The sequence below is a fragment of the Leuciscus leuciscus genome, assembly GCF_965113295.1.
Source record: "Leuciscus leuciscus genome assembly, chromosome: 17".
NCBI lineage: Eukaryota > Metazoa > Chordata > Actinopteri > Cypriniformes > Leuciscidae > Leuciscus > Leuciscus leuciscus.
The window spans coordinates 22511787-22532064 of record NC_138741.1 but is presented as its reverse complement, the minus strand read 5'-3'; the positions used below and the strand labels follow the sequence as shown (position 1 = coordinate 22532064).

The 20278-nt window shown below is 37.4% G+C and overlaps 1 protein-coding gene across 3 annotated transcripts in view; it reads right to left on the bottom strand.

Moving 5' to 3' along the window:
* Window positions 1-20278, bottom strand: part of adck1 (aarF domain containing kinase 1) — a 117594-nt gene that overhangs the window by 61393 nt on the left and 35923 nt on the right. The gene's annotated exons all lie outside the window — the stretch shown is intronic.

The following is a 20278-nucleotide window of genomic DNA, read 5'->3' as shown; positions in this document are numbered from 1 at the left end:
GGAGTGTTTGATCAATCAGTCAAATCAAATCAATAAATCAATCCAAAATAAATATGTTCACACACACAAACAAAAACAGTTATGACTGAAGCCACCTGAACATTTCCGTTGTCATCAAGAAAGGACGTTTTTGTATGTTGCGATACAATGCAACTGATTACATTTTAAGAAAAAGTGCATAGCTGCAAATAATACATACACTACAGTTCAAAAGTTTGAGGGTTTTTTCTTTTTCATCAAGGATACATTAAACTGATCAAGTGACAGTAAAGACATTTATAATGTTACAAAATATTTCTATTTTAAATAAATGCTGTTCTTTTAAACGTATTAATCATAAAAAAAAAAATCATGGTTTCCCAAAAAAAAAAAGTAAGCTGCACTAGTTTTCAACATTGATAAAAATAAATATTTCTCGGGGAGCATATTAGAATGATTTCTGAAGGATCATATGACAGTGAAGATTGGAATAATGATGCTGAAAAATCAGCTTTGCCATCACATAAATTATATTTTATAATATATTCAAACAGAAAACAGTTATTTTAAACTGCAAAAATATTCACATATTTTTGTGATTTTACTGTATTTTTGATCAAATAAATGCACCTTTGGTTAACATATGACACTTAAAAACATTTAAAAAAAAACAGTAATGCAATTGTAATTTTGAACAGTAATGTAAATCAAATGATCCATCATAGAATGTTTCTGTGAATTTTTTTTTATCCTGATCCACAGATTCTGATAAGTCTTTTGGAAATGGGGTCTTTTGTTTTAAATAAAGAGTACAATTTGTTTGTAAACAAGTATCTTTTTTTTTTATCTGTTAAATAAAATGTATATCACCACAATACAAAGCCCCCAATAACTTATACCACCAGAGATTTCATTCCTCTTCCTTCAGTCGTACTGGATTTCAGACTCATTTGAATGAAACTTTAGTGTTAACCTGTCCAGGAAGGAATTAACCTATTAACTCTGTGACTCTATCTTTAAGAGGTGATCAAGATGCACTCAAGATGAAAGTCAACTGAACTCAGGACTGAATTTGTGCTCTCACGTTTGTCACCTTCTCTTTTTCCCCCTCCCCTCCGCCACAATCCACAAATAAAGAGTGACAAACCACTTAAATCCATCCCTTGCCATCGCCTGTCCTTTTGTGAAATTATAGGGGAAGCAACAAAGGAAGAGGAACTCTCTCCCATGCTGAGCTCCGTTGGAGACAGGGCAGCTGGAAATGTGCGTGTAATTTCTGTCCTAAAATCAGAGAATGTTCCCACAAAGGAAGACCTGCAGATGCAACCCGTTTCTTGAGATCTTCAGGGTCAGCATCCCAACTCTTCAAGCCAGAGAAAACGTGGGGGGCAATGACAATACCCGAGCATTTTACACGAGTGACACCTCACAGTGTGTCCCAAAACACCAGCACACACACCCAGAGTCAGACAGACCGTCTCTCAGCGGTCCACCTCCAAAGCTTTATAACTCACTTCCATTGGCTCAGATTTCTGTAGCCGCTTGAGTCCTGATAAAATAACAGATTTCACAAAGAGTGAGAGCCCAGAAGCCATGGACACATGGGAAATGGTCGCATACAAATGTGAAGCTAACTGGTCAAATGCCCTATGCACTTGTCTTACATTAGTACGTTTCAAATTGATCAAATAAACTAAAGCTTTAGGTATAAAGAATTAACAATTAACATTACTTATACAGAATGTGGTAATCTAGATGAATATTAATTAAATGATTATTATATTTGAATATATTTTGTATTATACAACATTTCCAGTTGCATTTATTAAAAAGTCACCATGATTAATTGAAAAAAATTAAGTTAAGTGAACTTGACAATTCCACATACCTTAATTTTTTCCATAGTGCAAGAAAGTTTTTTAATTAATTTTAAGGCAACGGGTTTCCTCACTTTTTTTAAGTTAAGTCAACTGATCACTTTTTACAGTGTACGATGTGGTTGACAGGCATGAAGATGAAGGAGATTCAAAAACAAAACAGGCTTTATTAATAATCCAAACACTGAACACTCTGGAGAATAACACAAACCACACAATGTTTAAATGATAACTGACTAAGAACAACTGAAACACAGGGCTATATAAACAGGGGTAGAACAAAGGAAAGTCAACTATACGTAACTAATGAGGCCATAATCAGTAACCAATGAAACTGATACTAATCAGAAACTAAATCAATATTTCTTGGAGTCAATAAGTTGTTTGCACACAATGTTTCAGTGTTTAAACAAATGTATGTGTGCAAGAACTACACTTTATATATGAATACCTACTATTAACTACAATTACTAATGAGATCATGGATCACTATTTCAGACCATCAAGTACTGAATGAAATCACGATCCCCTGCTTTTATGAGATTCCAAGCCTAAAACACAGAATCTCCTGGGAAACGTGTCATCAGGGTCTTGTTTGCCTTGTCACCATCACCGTCTCATTCCCTTACTTCCTTTATCTTTATCTCTCTCTCTCTCTATCTCTGAGGTCTCAGGGACAGGTGAAGAGCATCTTCAAGTGCTTCCTCTAAGAGCTTTCCTTAAGAGGGGCCACAGCAGTTGAAACCCCTAGCAAAGAGTAAAAAGAGAAAGGCAGAGACACGGGAGAGAATTGATTACGCCTGGTCTGGCATTAACCGCCACAGTGCCCAACTCTCACAAATCCAATTCACCTAATTGTGCAACAATTGCTCACGATAAAAGACCATCTTGAAATCAAGCTCTCGCCAGAGTGACTCCACAAAAGACTTTTTCTTTTTACACACTTCTTAAGACTTTTCTCTGAGGTACCCGCTTCAATTTCTATGTGAGGCGCTGCGAATAAAACATAACATATTGTCAGTGATCGCAACAGCTAATTTGCCAAGCTCTCTATAGACTGCGGAAACTCCCCAAGGAAGGTGTTACTCATTTTTCTGGCAGTCTGCAAGCTTGTGAATCTCTCGGCTGAGGGCTAAAACTCCGCTCGTACCATCTGACAGGCCTCTCATTCACACGCCGGCTCGGAAACGACACCGCAAGCCCTCGGGGAGCTCACTCACATACCCGCACTGGGAAAAGTGAGGCTCCCAAAGGCTTCCAATCACTAACCGCATATGCCATGACATACATTACCCTACTGGTGCAGCGATGACAGTCCAGACTCCTTGCGGCCATTACATCACTAGCTTCCTGCAAAGAACTTGGGAGTAAAAGCATCATGACTTGGAAAGGTTGCAGGCGGGGGTAATTGCATGACGCAAGCAATTATAACGCTCAAGCATGTCCCGAAGAACGAGGAAGCAAAAATTTCGTGAGGCCTGTATGGGCAGCTATAGAGTCAGGTCTCGGTTTCAAAAAAACAATTGTGAGGGCTGTGCGCTTCTGCAGCCTGAGGGGACGCTGTGATGAACGCTGACGTTTTTACAAGGAGCGTTTAAGAGGCAAATGTTTCATCTGGGAGGTTTAAAAAGCAAATTAACTCAGATCTCTTGCCCTGGGGCAACTGGCTAACTTGATTTGGTTTGGAGGTGGGCGACGCTCGTGTCGCTGTAATTTTTTTTGCTACTGAGTAGGAACAGTAGTAGGACCCAGTTTGCAGGTACCAACAGCTTTTTATTGATATAGACTGTTGTGAATAAATTAGTAAATGCTGAATTATTGGGGAGAGAACAACAATGAAATGAGGAAGTGGTGCAGGTTAGAATCTCCCGCTCTCTCTGAGCAATGGCATTAGTGCTACAAATATATATATATATATATATATATATATAGAGAGAGAGAGAGAGAGAGAGAGAGAGAGAGAGAGAGAGAGAGAGAGAGAGAGAGAGAGAGAGAAAAATTAAATAATGATAATAATGATAATAAATATAAATAAATAAATATATAAATAAATAAATAAATAAATATATATATATATATATATATATATATATATACACATACACACATATTATATATATATATACACATTATATATATATATATATATATATATATATATATATATATATATACACATACATACATACATACATACATACATACATACATACACATACATACATACACACATACATATATATATATATATATATATATATATAAAGGTTTCTGATCGGTAAGATTTTTCTCTCTTCGGCTCACCAAGGATGCATTTATTTGATTAAAAATACAACAACAACAAGAAACTGTAATATTGTGTACTCTGGTCTTCAGTGTCACATGATCCTTCAGAAATCATTCTAATGCTGATTTGATGCTCAAGAAACATTTCTCATTATTATCAATGTTGAAAACAGTTATTTACATTTTTATTTCAGGATTCTTTGATGAATAGAAAGTTCAAAAGAACAGCATTTATCTGAAATAGAAAACTTTTGTAACATTAAACACTACCGTTCAAAAGTTTGGGGTCAGCAAGATTTTTTTATTGTATTTTGGGGAGAAATAAATAAAAGAATGAAAATAAATTGATCAAAAGTTACAGTAAAGACATGTATAATGTTGCAAAACATTCTATTTCAAATAAATGCTGTTCTTTTTAACTTTCTATTCATCAAAGAATCCTGAAAAAAATAAATTGCACACAACTGTTTTCAACATTGATTATAATAATGAATGTTTCTTGAGCGCCAAATCAGCATATTAGAATGATTTCATGAAGGATCATGTGACACTGAAGACTGGAGTAATGATGCTGTCAGCTTTGAACACAGGAATAAATTACATTTGAAAATATATTAAAATAGACAGTTATTTTAAATTGTCATATATGAATCTTACCGATCAAAAACTTTTGAAAGGCAGTGTGTGTGTATACATACACAAACAGGCTACGGACGCCACTTGTTCTTATTTATTGAATTGAGCATAAATAAAACCGAAACATTAAAGATTCAATTCAGGCAAGACAGACAAGCATTATTAGCTCTGACACCTTATATCTCTTATAAATTCTAATTCTAATTCAGACATGAAATTATAATTAATTTCTAATTACCACGTCAGTGTTCACCCCAATCGACATCAGCAAAGACGGCCACCATCAATAAACTTTGTATAGAACAGTATGGAGCCACATGGTACAGCGAACTCATTTACAATTCAAAGAGCTTTGTGTTCAGCTGTGTGTTCTGGAGGATGTTTCTCATCTGCCTGCTTTCAAGTTGTATGCAGTAATTTTAAAGATGTTTGGAAGGAATAATAAGAAGGTTTCTTACACAATTGCATATGTATAATCACGAGCAACATACTCTTTGTGATGATGAGCACTATGCTGCCTCTGCTGACACTATAATGGCTGTGGTGAGCTCAATTTTCTCCTGCGTCTCTGAGGTATAATTAAAACATGTTGTAATATTTTTTTCCAAACACTGACACGCCATAAAAACTAGCCACAAACTGCTCATTTCAGGGGTGGTCAGGCTCCAAAATGAAATAAAAGCAGTACAAAATACACCATATGACAATAATCCAGAATATTCCATTTCTTTTAAAGCTATAAGATAGCACTGGGGGAGTAACAGAGCTAAATTTACCGTCAAGTCATTATAAAATCACTAATAGTTTCAATGCGTCTTTTAACATCATTCTGCAAAAAGTCACCTTTTGCGTTCTATGGAATAAAGTCAGTCAGGTTTGAAAAAAACATGAAAGTGACAGAAAAGATTACCTTTTATGGGTGAACTGTTCCTTTATATAGTATACATAAATAGTATACATATACGGTACTGTGCAAAAGTCTAAGGCTTGTAAGTAAATACTGTATATATACAGTCATGTGAAAAAGAAAGGACACCCTATTGAATTATATGGTTTTATGTATCAGGAGGACATAATCAAAAAATCATCTTGTCCTTGGCAGGTTTTAAAATGAGGTAAGTACAACCTCAGATGAACAACCACAAATGACATATTACACCGTGTCATTATTTATTTATCAAAAATTAAGCCAAAATGGAAAAGCCATGGGTGACAAACTAAGTGCAGCCTATGATTCTTATGCTTGTAGAGCAACTTCTGGCAGCAATAAGTTCCAAAAAGAAATCATTTTCTGTATGACAGTATCAGTCTCTCACATCGTTGGGAAGGAATTTTGTCCCACTCTTCTTTACAACGTTGCTTCAGTTCATCAAGGTTTGTGGACATGCGTTTATGCACAGCTCTCTTGAGGTCCCGCCACAACATTTCAGTCGGGCCAGTGGAACACCTTGATTCTTTTCTTAAAGGGTGTCCTTTCTTTTTCACATGACTGTACACCATAGAAATGACTTGGAAAAAGTGTCCCAATCAACCTGTATTCACGATGTACTGTATAAACTGTTATTTTAAGCTCACAGCATCATAGAATCAGTAAGATTATGACCACCTGCGATTATGACAAAAGGGTTGTTAACGTATTAAAGTGCTTTTCACATTTCACCTGGGTAGTGCGAAACTATTTCATGGATACATTGAAACTTTGGATGTCTCAGAGAGTACGATATTTCAGGTTTAAATGTGAAAAATCAAGAAATTGCATGTCAGCATGCAGCTATTGAACGGTACCATACAAGAATGCACGAAAAGTGCCGTAATTAGTCATTACTTGTGCAGTTAAGTGCATAACCTCTTTTCAGTCTACTTCAGATCTGAACATTGTGCCAGAAATGTCAGCCTTCCCGTAGAAACGGATCAGGGTAACAAGCCTAGAGCAAAAATTCTGAGTATTTGAGGAGGCAGAGCCCTTTTGCAGGGGAAATGAGAAGATGCCTTTGACCTAAACACAGAAAGCTTGGAAATGACAGCCAAGCCATAGAATGTTGTGATTGTTTAGGATGTTAATTACACCGAAAGAAGCTGTAAAACAAGCCACAAGACTCTGCTCAATGAATAGGGAAGTAGGCACAGCTGGGACGCTTATAATCAGAGGCAGAGTGGCAAAAAAAAAAAAAAAAAAAAGAGAGATCAGTGCTTTGGAGATTAAATATTATCTTTTCACAGCACTAAATAAATCAACTTGTCTTGCAGCTTCATTCACTCACACTGACGAGTGTATCACATAACTGACTTTTTTCCATGTCACCTGCCTTCCATTTGGCATTTTTCCGTGTTGATTAGAAGCGAACTCTGCACGCATGCAAAGTTGGTTAATAACATAACTGCAATAAAGTAATTGAAAAAGTGAGGGTACGCTATTGCTAACCGTCCCACTTTAACCACTGACAATCTCAAACACAAAGGCCTAATCATCCATCTCACCATTCTGTTGCTGTAACTATGGGTTGATGGATCTGGTAAGACACTGAAAATACTGACCAATGACCATATGTGTTAAAAAGGAATAGTTCACCCAAAGATGTGCATTCTGCAATCATTTAAATCACCCTTATGTAATTCCAATCAGCATGACTTTTTTTTAGTGGCACACAAAGGGAGACATTTTCAATTTGTATCAACAATGAATGGTTACTGGAGATTTCCGACTTCAAAAAGGACACAATAGCACTATAAAAGTATCAAAATAGTACCATAAAGTATCATATAGTATGTATAACTTTATAAATTATAACTATTTCAAGTGATCTGACAGATTTTAGTGTTAAACAGAATAAAATGTATGTTATTATTTACCAAAATCCTTAAATATTTGAATATCTGAAATAATTCCACAGAAGAAGTCATATAGGTTTTGAACAAAATGAGGGCAAAGTACAAAGTAAAGGAATATTCCTTTAAAATGTTTTTACCTGTAGAGAAGTGAGAAATGGACACTAGACATTTATTCTACACTTTTTGACATTGAGATCCAAAAGTCTGCCCAAAGGCTCAAAGAATCACTGGCACTCAGACAAAATTTTATTTAAAGATAAGATATAATCGTATATCAAAGGAGTTCCCCAATTTACAAGCAAAACTAGTTCCTGGATATTTACTGAAAGTGTATCCTCAAAGAATATGAAAGGTTTACATCAGAATAAAAGGTTTCATCAGAAAAAAAACAACAACTCAAAAGTAATACTTCATTAGAATCAAACTACTACCTAACTCAATTAAAAACAAATTAAATAAAACATTAAATAAATGAAAAAATCCCTAATGACAAGATAATAACTTTAACACAGTTATAAAACAATTCAGCAATGTTAAAGTTATGCATAGTCTTGCAGGTCTTCTATGTATATATTTCAATGTCTTTGTAAGGTTCTGCTTGTAAAAGTGTCAAGTTGCTTAGCTAGTTAAGGCTACAAATCAAGTGTTCACAAATATGAATTCTCCTCTACAATTACACATTATATAACCGAGACCTGTTCTATTTTTTAATGCTGCTTTCCTGCACTATTTTTGTTTTGTTTTGTTTCGTAAAATGCATTGTGGCGCTCACATGAAACGCATTTACCATAAAAGACGACTTGATTCCACGTAACATGACTGAGGTTTGTAGACAGACAAAAAGCCTTTAAAACGTTCTCGCACGCGTACCATTACAATCATTGAAGCTAATGCAAAAGAAACAGTAATAGGGAACAACTTTCAACAGTCGACTGGTTTGGCATCAGACCAGTCTCACAAGAAAAAGATATCCAATCACTTTTAGCAGTGTTATGGTCCTATTCAGAGCAGTGTGTTGGGTGGATGAATGGCTTGCTAATGGAGCAGATATTCATGCTGAGGAAATGGAGAGATAACATTCTGCTGTGGGGCGTATGGGAGAAAAACTCTGGTGAGTGAGATAATGCAGTGTTTATGGTAATATTTTAATCTCTTATCGTGCTAGAGGAGAAACCCAGAGGGTATTTATCAGCTTTTGAACTAACGCACCACTGCTTTATTCATTTTTATCATCTTTAAAAAAAAAAAAAATCTATTTTCCCATTTTTTGTGGTGTCCTATCAGAAGCAACAAGAGATGGTTTTTGCTTCCGTTTTTTGCTCTCTCTTTCATGTGATTGATGTGTTATTTCATTTCATTTTTATAAATGTCAGCAGTCAAAGACAGTTTTGTGATATGAAAAAGACCAATTGAAATAAGATTATGTGAATTAGCCCAGTGTTTCTCAACTGTTGTGTCGCAAGACCGTTTTGAGTGTGCAGTCAAAAAAAACAATGGCTGCGTCCAAAAACGTAGGCAGCTGACTTGTTGCCTTATCAAGCAATGACTTTGTAGGCACACTCACGAAAGTACCTCACAAAACTGATTTCAGACAGACTTCTGAGGCAGTGTAACGGTTTAATGAACTAAGGCAAAATAGAGAGAGCTTTAGTGATAACTAAGCAAATATTTAATTACTACAATAGTAATTTCTCGCTAGAAACTACATCAGAATTGGAAAACGTTGGTCAAAAATGTACATTTACATACGAACTGCTTTGAACTGAGTGAGCTAAAAAATTAAATAAAGATGACATCTTAAATTTGCAGTTGGTGGTCAGTTTGTGTGTAAGTGTATCAGTTCACTCACTTCGCACGGACCGACCGACCGTAACACGTTTATGCAGGCTACAAATGCACACTTCACAAGATATCACTGTTGGATTCGATTAAATCTGCAAGGTTTGTGAAACTAAATGTTTATTAGATATTCAGATATTTGTTTAAATGATGTAGATGCACATTTGCTGAATGTTGACGGTAGTATTAGATATGACTGACATACATAAACTAATGAAGACGGAGAATGTGAGTGAGCGCTGTGTGATCAGGCGCTGGTGTTCTCAGCGCCGCCCGTCAAAATATAAGTCTGGAGCGCACTCAAAATACAAGTCCCGCTTCCAACACATCGGCCAAAGAGAAAAACTTATCGGCCGATGCTGATATTTAAAAAAATGACAAATATCGGCCGATGTATCGGCCTTGGAGATATATCGGTCGACCACCACCAGTTTCGTGAGGTATCTCCGCGCGCAAACGCTGCCTACAAAGTCATTCCCTGCAAGTCAACTGCCTAAGTTTTCGGACGCAGCCAATAAGTGTGTTTGAATTGAAGCGGCACTGCGCAGACCGATCAGAGTATGACATCAAAGCTCATAAAGCTCAGTCTTCGATTGCTTGCGCAAATCCAGCAGCACACGATGTATACCACTTCATTATAAACAAAGTACGAAAGAAATTACGAGCATGCAACATCGTAGTTATGTTGTCAGTTAGTCAAGTCATGAAATTCCCAAAAAGTACCAATAAATTACGTAACCGGTACGTCGTGTGCTAGCTGGGAAAGATTTGCATACATGTATGATGTTCATTCTATTCATCAGGAGCAGTTTCCATTTGTTTCGTTACAGTTCACGTTAGTAATTGTCTATTTACCATGATAACTTTTGTTTCCATAACCCCAAAAAGCCACTTTATTTTCACTTGGTGTTATTTTGTATATTTTTAAATGACTGTGGTGGCTCATACCAACCAACTTTATTGTATTAACAAAAACTAGTTTGGGACTACAACCAAAGCCTTACCTTATAGGCCTACTGCTTATTCATCAGCATTAGTTGTATTCTTACAATTTATATGTATGTTAAGTAAAGTGGGACGGTACTTGTGTGAGTGTCAACCATTTTTGTAAAATAAATATGCTTGGTTTAAAAAAAATAAAATAATAATCAAATGTATTATAATTTGTCAAATTTGTATTGTATTGTATTTATAAAACCATTGCGTTCGTGTCTTTTGCAGCATCATACGCATTACACTGCATTCTAAAAACGCATCGCTCAAGTTAAAATATGTTAAACTTTTTTAAAAAAACACACATTTCTGGACCTTGCGCTATTTTTCATTCCACTGACCCGCATCTCGTTCTGTGTGAACCGGCCCTAATGATCATGGGAAAATGTGGGTCTCTTGGCCAAACTAGTTGAGAACTAGTAGAGAATGTGCTTAAATTATAAAACATTTCTACAAAAAACTCCTTTGAGTTAAGTACAAAAAAGGCCAAATAAACAACTCAGTCATTGCTAATACAATTTTAAAGTATAAAATGTGTCCTATTTACTCAAACAAACTGCACAAACGTTCATGATGAAACTCTGAAAAAGTTGTTTCTGTGTTTGTTTTCACAGAGAGTGAGGAACAGTCTTAGAGATGCACCACAGAGCAGTGCAGTAGGGTCTTCTCTTCAGAGCCGAGCGGACAGATTGTAGAGTCATTTCAACGGCACACTCCAGATTCACACTGTAGGACCACATATGCCACCACAAATGCTACAGTTCCGTTTCGTTTCTCATTTTTTATGACTGACTAATAAAAAATATTATTGCAGCCTCCAAGTAAACTTGGCTGTTCACTTTATAATGAAAAGGCACATCTATGTACTATATTGGCTGCATGGATGCAGTGTTTTCTACACATTAAGTGGCTGAGCAGCATGTCTGCTACATCTAGGCACACCACAAGAAAACAAGTCTAAAATGAAAGAAATGAGATAAAAAGTGCAAAATAATACAAAGATGTTAAACAGACAACATCTTGCTGTACACAATAATATACTACATGCCCCATAGTCTGATTTACAAACGAAAAGTGAGAGACCGTTCTTTAACAAATCTGTCAAAAAGACTCACAAACTGAAGTTATCATTTAGAATTACTCAGTAAATTTGCCACAGTGGTTATTAAAATAGTGAAGTCTATTATTTCTGCACTGACACCCACGTATATATACACAACTACATAAATTCATTGCTATTATTCCATCATAATTCAAAAATTTTTTGCTAAGGGGGAAATACACACACAAAAACAAACCAATAAAAAAAAATACAAAAATACAACAAAAAAAATACAAAAACAAACAAACATAACTCAATGATAATTTCGTTTATCATTATTTTTGGAAAACAAAGCTTGGTCTTGGGCCAGAGTGTTGGTGCTAGAGTAAAGGGTTTGGCATGGAATGGCAGGGAGTAACATGGGATTGTAGAGAACAGCCCATATGGATACAGGAAGCACTGGGACAGCCTGCATTCTGCGAGGGTGGCAAACCACTGAAGCAAAGAGGGCTGAGTCTGGATATTTACAGGGTCCAACAAATCACCAACGCCAAAGATGTCCAGCAACCCACATGCTTCTTTACTATTATAAACCAATGCCAAAAAGACCACATGCTCTTTTTTCAGACCCTCATGCTAAGTATAACTGTTTTTTCATCATTCTGTGGATTCATTGGGTGTTCTAAGAGTTTATGGATCAAATCGTGACTCAAATCGTGACTCAACCCTCAGTATGGAAAAACAACCAAAAATTTGTATTTACTGTAATGCACTTAAAAATGAAGAAACCTTATGGAGGATTTAAAACATAGACAAGCTATATCATTTATTTTTCATTTAATTATGTTGTCAAGTTTTTAAATCTTTAGAAAAATGTCAGAAAGAACAAACAAACAGGGGAAAAAAAGGAAAAAAGAAAGAAAGAGACTTGAACAAAAGAAATAACAAAATAATCAAATTAACAAAAGGAAAAAGAACAGAACAAAGGAAAGAAAGAATGAACTAAGGATAGAAAAACAAATGAAGGAGGGAAGAATTGATAGAAAGGAAGGAGGGAATAATGGATTGAAGGGAAGGAAGGAAGGAAGGAAGAGGAAGGAAGGAAGGAAGGAAGGAAGGAAGGAAGGAAGGAAGGAAGGAAGGAAGGAAGGAAGGAAGGAAGGAAGGAAGGAAGGAAGGAAGGAAGGAAGGAAGGAAGGAAGGAAGGAAGGAAAGAACAATAAAAAAATTAAGAGAAGAGAAGAGAAGAGAAGAGAAGAGAAGAGAAGAGAAGAGAAGAGAAGAGAAGAGAAGAGAAGAGAAGAGAAGAGAAGAGGACCAAACAAAAGAAAAATTAACAAAAGATATAGAACTGAACAAGGGAAAGAAAGAATGAATGAAAGATAGAAAAACAAAGGAAAGAGGGATGGAAAGAAAGGAAAGGAATTGAAAGGAAAGGTGAAGGAAGAAGGAAAGGAAAAGAAAATGAAAGAAGGAAGGAAAAGAATGAAAGAACAACATTAAAGCGAAAGAACAATGTACAAAAGAACAAACAAACCAGAAAGAAAGAAAGAAAGAAAGAAAGAAAGAAAGAAAGAAAGAAAGAAAGAAAGAAAGAAAGAAAGAAAGAAAGAAAGAAGTGTAGTGAAAGAGTAGTGGGGCAGGGTGGGTGTTGGGGTTGTGCTGGCAGGATGGGAACAGTGGGGCTGCTGAGACACACCCCGTATGATGCCACACATCCAGCACATCATTACCAGAAATGATGCACATTTACATGCTCCACTGGCCATCGTGTCATTGAGAATGAGGCAGCAGCGGTGGCGCTCTCCAAGAGATACACCCCCTTTCCACAGAGCGCACACACTCACAGGCCACTCCTAGGTTGGGACTCGCCTGCCATCTGTTGTTTAATGGTCTCCTGTAATGGATCCCTGCCCCATGAGCCCAGTCTTTTCTCTATGGGACACACAGCAGACCTAACAGGCAAGAGAGTTCACTGGGTAGATCAGAGACTCATAACCTGGCTGAAGATGAATGAAGTTACATGGTCCAAATGAGGCTTCAGTTGCATAGTGGACTCTGACAGGATTCCCATCCAATACAGGAGTTTGTACACAAGAACCCTCAAATATGATGATCCCCTTCTGAGGGACCTGCTTATAAGCAAGTTAGAGGGGAAATGTATTTATTGATTTGAAATTGAATTATGATTTCACTTTTTTAACTTTAGTTAGTGTGTAATGCTGCTGTTTGAGCATAAACACCATCTGCAAAGTTATGGCGCTCAAAGTTCAAAGGAAATGGGGATATTTTCTTTTATAGAAATCGCTTTTTAAGGACTACAACAAACGACTGGTAGGGACAACAATGAGCTTCTTCACAGGTTAGTGACATCACTAACCCTTAAATTTACATAAACCCCGCCCCCAGGAACTAGATTTATACACATATCATGACAGAATATGCTAATCAATGACTAGAAGATAGTTAACTCCACATCAGCTACATAAATCCATCAACTAACCATTCAGAAATGTCCTGTTGCATTCTACATGTTGTCACTTCTTCTTGAGTCTCTCCATCTTTCTCCGACTCCGGTTTGAACATGAAAGGCTAAAAGTTGATGAAATTTTCAGTGCGTGTCTATGTGAGGTAATCGAAGATGCTAACACATGAGCTCTTGAAGCTCCGCCCTCTGTGCCGGGAGCAGCAGCTCATTTGCATTTAAAGGGACACAAAAAAACGGTGCGTTTTTGCTCACCCTCAAAAAGTGACAAATTGAACATGCTACAAAAAATATCTGTGGGGTATTTTGAGCTAAAACTTCACATACACACTCAACATTAGCAATTAGTAATTCAACATTACTAATCAGAATATATAAACTGAAAAAAAATAACAGTTTACTTAAATATAATACTACGGGGGGATACTTTAAACAAAACCCTGTCCTCCTCAAGGGCACAGCTGAGCTAATGGTTCAGGAAGTTTGCAAAAGAATATTAGGTGAGGAGGAAAAGAAATGGGAGAGCAGAGATGGGATCTATTTATACCAGCCTGACAGAGCGGTTAAGAACTTCATCTCGTAGCTCAGATGGCACGATTGCTCAACTGAGGAGGGATTTGACAAGAAGCTATGTGTCGATTAGAGATTATATTGCATGCTCCGCTGCAGAAAAAAGTGATGATGTGACCAAACAGTGACACTAAATATTGTGGAAGGGTCTTACAGAGAGATCCTATCTCTGGATTCAACATGAACCTGTGCGGGTGAGAGGATATTTATGAAGGTGAGGTGTTTTTTATATCAATGACAGCTTAAAGAGCATTTCTCTAGCAAATGGAAGAAAACTAGTGGAAACCTCAGATCGATACGTCAGTCTTTCCCAAAGTAGAGAACCGGGGTGGTATGGTAGATAACAAATGTGCCCAACATCTCTTGTACACTGTGCACTGTCTGTCTCACAAAAGGTTAATTGAGTCTATTTTGGTTAATGAGTGGCAGGGCCTTTCTTGTGTTAACCAGCATATGGAAGAACTTTCAGCATTTTTTAGACCTAATCATCCATCAAGGAAATCTGCCAGTCCCTATTTTACACTTTGAAATAAGATAAGGATGATAATTCATGAAAACGGTACTATGAATTAATTTAATTTGCAAAGATATGAATCACTATTAATAATCACTGAGACTGAAGCTGCGATAGTTCCCTATTGTGATGTATAAATCAGAGTGAAACCGCTTCTCGGACAAGAAAAAAAAAAAGTAGGCCGGGACTTGATTTTGTCCATCGGGAATTGATTGGATCTTTGTGGTTTGCTATTCCTGTGATGTCATATGAGTGACAGCCAGGTTGACCTGCCCACGCACCGGTGAACACGTCATCAGAGAAGAGATTAAAAGTTTATGAGGGCACATAAATTAAAAAAAAATATGTGCACAGATAAATAATATATAAGAAATACAGCAATATTCCCAAAATGATATACGATTCGTCAATTTTGATTTCATGGTGACTTTAAGGCCGCAATATACTACGAACGAACTAGTGTGATGTCATTTTGAACAAAATCAGGCCAAACCAAGGTTCAGATTAAAGAGTTTTAAATAGAAAAAAGTTTGCAAACACATTTGAACTATCATTGTTCTAGAGTTCATTGTTCTAGAGTTAAAATTGTGACGCTTTGAACGCTGTTGAGCTGAATCGTAAACACCTCTGATTGGCCATTGTGTTCACGCGCTTATTGGATATGTCTGTGATTGGCTACAATGATCAACGCACAGGAGTGTTTGAGAGCACACGGAAGTGTTTGAAGGTGTTTTAAAAAAAACGGGAGCGGGAGCGTTCGAAAGCACAAGCAGGCGTCAATCAACTAACCTGTCTGCTGATAGACGCCTGCTTTCAAACGCTCCCGTCTGTATCTGTGTAAGCGCTCGGTGAAGAGTGTCAATGAATGATGTATATTTACAACATGTTTTTGAAGCGCTGATCATTGTAGCCAATCACAGACATATCCGATGAGCGTGTAAGCACAATGGGCAATCAGAGCTGTTTACGATTCTGCTTAACAGCGCTAAAAGAGTCACATTTTTTACATTCCAGTACCAACTTGGTACCGAAGTCGATACTTTTTGACAACTCTACATTGTTCTCTGGCGATTACATGATAGGTAGGTGTGCTACAGTATATGGCTCCGCCTTCTTTGACGTGGAAATCTTCACTGGATAGCCAACATCCACAACACTCTAGCATCAAGGCAGAGAGTTCTGCATCATTCTCTTAATTTAAACACCTACTATTATTATTAATGTTCACAATCATCTCAGCACATACTACTATTTGTTAACAAACAGCCCTGAAGGCTCATGGTTCAGAGTCCTTGCTCAAATTGTCACGTGTGTGTTCTTCCCCCCCCCCCCAACCGTGGCCTCAAAACTAAGTAGTGTTGAGTAATTAGCTCAATTTTTCAACCGAACGCGATAATTACTTTTGATAAATATTTGCATAATTGAACTACTAAGTGCCCCGTCCTTTTTTCAGTCCCTCTACCCAACCCTCCCTTACAATGTGCTGGAGGTTAATGCTATTCGCCAACACACAACGTTCACACATTCTAGAAAGCCACAAAATGCAAAAAGATAATAGCTGTTCTTTTGTTGTGGGCAGAGAGATATTATACATTAACAAGGTTAGAATAACAGTTGTGTACATAACTATTACGGACAGGGAATATATTGCTAATTTAAAAAATGTGTGTACTGCTGTATGTGTGTGTGTGTGTGTGTGTGTGTGTGTGTGTGTGTGTGTGTGTGTGTGTGTGTGTGTGTGTGTGTGTGTGTGTGTGTGTGTGTGTGTGTGTGTGTGTGTGTGTGTGTGTGTGTGTGTGTGTATATATACATATACAAATTCAGTGGCTTTCTGGTAAGCCAAGAGTGCATAAAGCAGAGGTCTGGCTCTATTAGCTGGAAAGAATCTCATGGAATAACATTTCAGTTGCTCACGGGCTTAAAGAAGAGTGAATTAAAGAGATAGAGCGAAGGCAAGCTGAGAGGAAACTAAAACCAGTGTCTTTCTTCCTCCCCACACCTTTGTGATATCAATAATTCCTTATCTAAATGGATCCAGAGCCGCCCGTAACAGCTTTTTGATTTTGTGTGAGACCATGCCAGGCCTCATAAATAAATATGAGGGGAGGTGGGGGAATTCTGGGATGCTGTAGTTTACCTCATGGTGCAGGAGACTCTCGCTAAAAGCCCTGGCAGTGACTCTGTCAGACGGGTACTGCCAACCAGTCACGGCGCAGTACATCGGATACTACAGCCCAGTGGCGTGAGGTAGACTTATGAAATGAAGTGGCAAAGTTCCCTTTCTGGGTTTGGTATTTCAGTCTGACTTAGACATATATTCATAAATTCTGATGTTTACATTGTTTTCAAGTTTAAGGCATATGAACAAATTTTATCTTACACTATTAACAAGGAACAAATATAAGTATTATAAAATTTGTTTATAAAATTTTAAAATATTTTAATAACACTATTAAATTAAAATAAAATATAAAATAAATAAAATAAATAAAAAATACTGAGTACTTAGAAGGTTTCAATAAAATAACATTAATAGTATTTTTATTTAGTTTTTACATAGAAATTTGCAGTCACCCGAGGAAGCAATCGTTGCATTTTTAGTAAAATGTAACAAATTACTTGTGCAGTATAAATTAAAAAGGGTGCACAGACAAAACACTGTGACAGACTTCATGTTTGCTAGCGATCAGTGGCAGATGCCTTGGAGGAAGTAGCCAATCACCTGGGCAAATTTAGGGTTTGAATTTACGTTTAAACGACAACGATGTACTCCGAACAGAAACGTTTTTCCTTCACGTTTTTCGTGTACAGACGACGTTGTCAAAACCATCCCAGGTCACATGGATCTGTGAAAAAAATCCTGTAATCTGCATGCCAGGCCAGTAGTTGGCGATGTCACTTTGTAAAGAAACACTACGCACCTATAGACTAACGGAATCGTTTTCAAAAACGTGCACTTTGAAACACGTTTTCAAAAGTTTGTTTCCAGATGTCATACAACGATTGGTCCGCGCAGCGCTGCTTCGTCAAACACACCTAATGTATTCAGTGAATGTGCTTCTAGATTATGCGCATGGCCTCTAACTGAAAAAAATAGGATCCACTCACAAACTGAACAAATTACTTTGATTTCTTTCCAAATATTTATATTTATATTTTCCAAATATTACTTGCATCTCGGTGAAACTCTGACTTTTTATGCAATACCAAAAAAATTCACATAAACACATGTGGATGGAAACCTTGCTACTAATAGAGTAATTAATCATTTCGTATCTCATAGTGTTTACGGTTTCATTTTGTACTGTTGATTTCCTTGAGAACACACAACTACCCTTTTCTCCTCAAGTAACACCCCTGCTAAAGGCAGATGAATGATGTTCATTAAAAAGACTTGCGCTGACCTGACACAGAGCATCCAGAGACGCATTATTCTTACACAACATTAGGAGCGCAAGCCTCACCTAATCTACATATCCACACACTCGCACACAGAGACGATAATGGAGTGAACGAGAGACAAAAGGAGAAAGCCAGAGAATTGGGAGGACTTTTATTGTGAAATGGAGGCAGAGGGATTATTCTCCCGCCGCGCTGAGCCCAACGAGCCGTGACGGGTCCATCTCCAGTTCCCGACACACACAGCAGTGGTGTCTCAAATGCTTCTTACTTCACAACACACACACACACACACCCTAAACCTCTGCAAGCCAGTCGCGACCTGGATGGAATTACGTAATGTTGCAGCCAGTGCGGTTGTCATACAGCAGGGAGGGATGGGGCTTTAGAGAGAGAGAGAGAGAGAGAGAGAGAGAGAGAGAGAGAGAGAGAGAGAGAGAGAGAGAGAGAGGAATGGGAGGCGGGAAGGCAATGAAGCAAGAAGTCAGACTGATCTATTAGAGCTAATAATTACAATAATAAAACTGTAAAGATGCAGTCAAAACCCCAGGAGCATTGCGAACAAGCGTAGCCCTCTCAAGGTCAGACGAGGGAGGGCCGCACTTTTACGGTAACCAGCTCAGAATCCGGCTGAGTGATTACAGGTTTGAATTGACCTCGTTCAAGGTCATTTTGCCCAAACTGGCGAGTTATGTGACCTTGAACGTACCTGAAATACTGAACAGCAACTGGATTTGGGATTGCCATAGTGTGAGAATGCATAAAAAATATTTGATTTGTACATTTTCTGAAGAAAAACTCAACCGTGGTTGCTAGTTTGTTGCGTAATGGTCAATAAGAGCCTTTTATATTCAAAACTCTACTCTATGGCTTGGTACCTCCTTTAATGTAAGATGTTTCACACATTGTATCACCCCTTTAGGTGAAAGTCATACATTTGATCGCTTTGGAAAGTAACAAAACGCCTCTCCTCAACAAGCCGCATCGCTTGAATGGCCTTGTTCCTGTGTAATGTGAGATAACAGCCTGATATATACACACAACATTGGGACACAAGCTGATAAATGATTTGAACAGGTCATCTTCAGAGCGGAACAATTATCTCCACCAAAATTTAAACGCCTGTCAAAACATTCCTGAGACGGAGCTCTTTCAGGACGACTGCTCTGACAAGAGGCACAAAAGCGCTGACAGGAGAGGACGAGGGAGACCTCAGCTTCTCTCACGTGACGTTAACCCTGCCGACCCAAAATGACCTAGACTTTTATTGCAAAAAACAGCTCCTTTCTCTCACAAAGAGCAGCCTGCGATAATGACAGAGTATGTGATTTGGATCATTCGATACAACATGAAATCAAAATTAAGTCAATGAAATTATTTTCTTTTTATAACATTTTAAATGGACATTTTTTGCTACCATAACCAAGGTCAAGAGTGTGTGTGTGTGTGTGTGTGTGTGTGTGTGTGTGTGTGTGTGTGTGTGTGTGTGTGTGTGTGTGTGTGTGTGTGTCTCTACAAATTTGTACCCAGAAGTGACAAAAACCTGACAAAATCTCCAAAAACCTCCCTTTAGTGATGTCCTCATTTGTAAATCTGTTGTTTTTATATATATAAAAATGCAGAAAGTTTTCTGTGATGGGTAGGGTTAGTGTACGGGGATAGAATATACAGATTGTAAAGTATAAAAAGCATTACGTCTATTGAATGTCCCCATTCTGATAGCTAAGTAAAGATGTGTGTGTGTGTGTGTGTGTGTGTGTGTGTGTGTGTGTGTGTGTGTGTGTGTGTGTGTGTGTGTGTGTGTGTGTGTGTGTGTGTAATGATGAAAT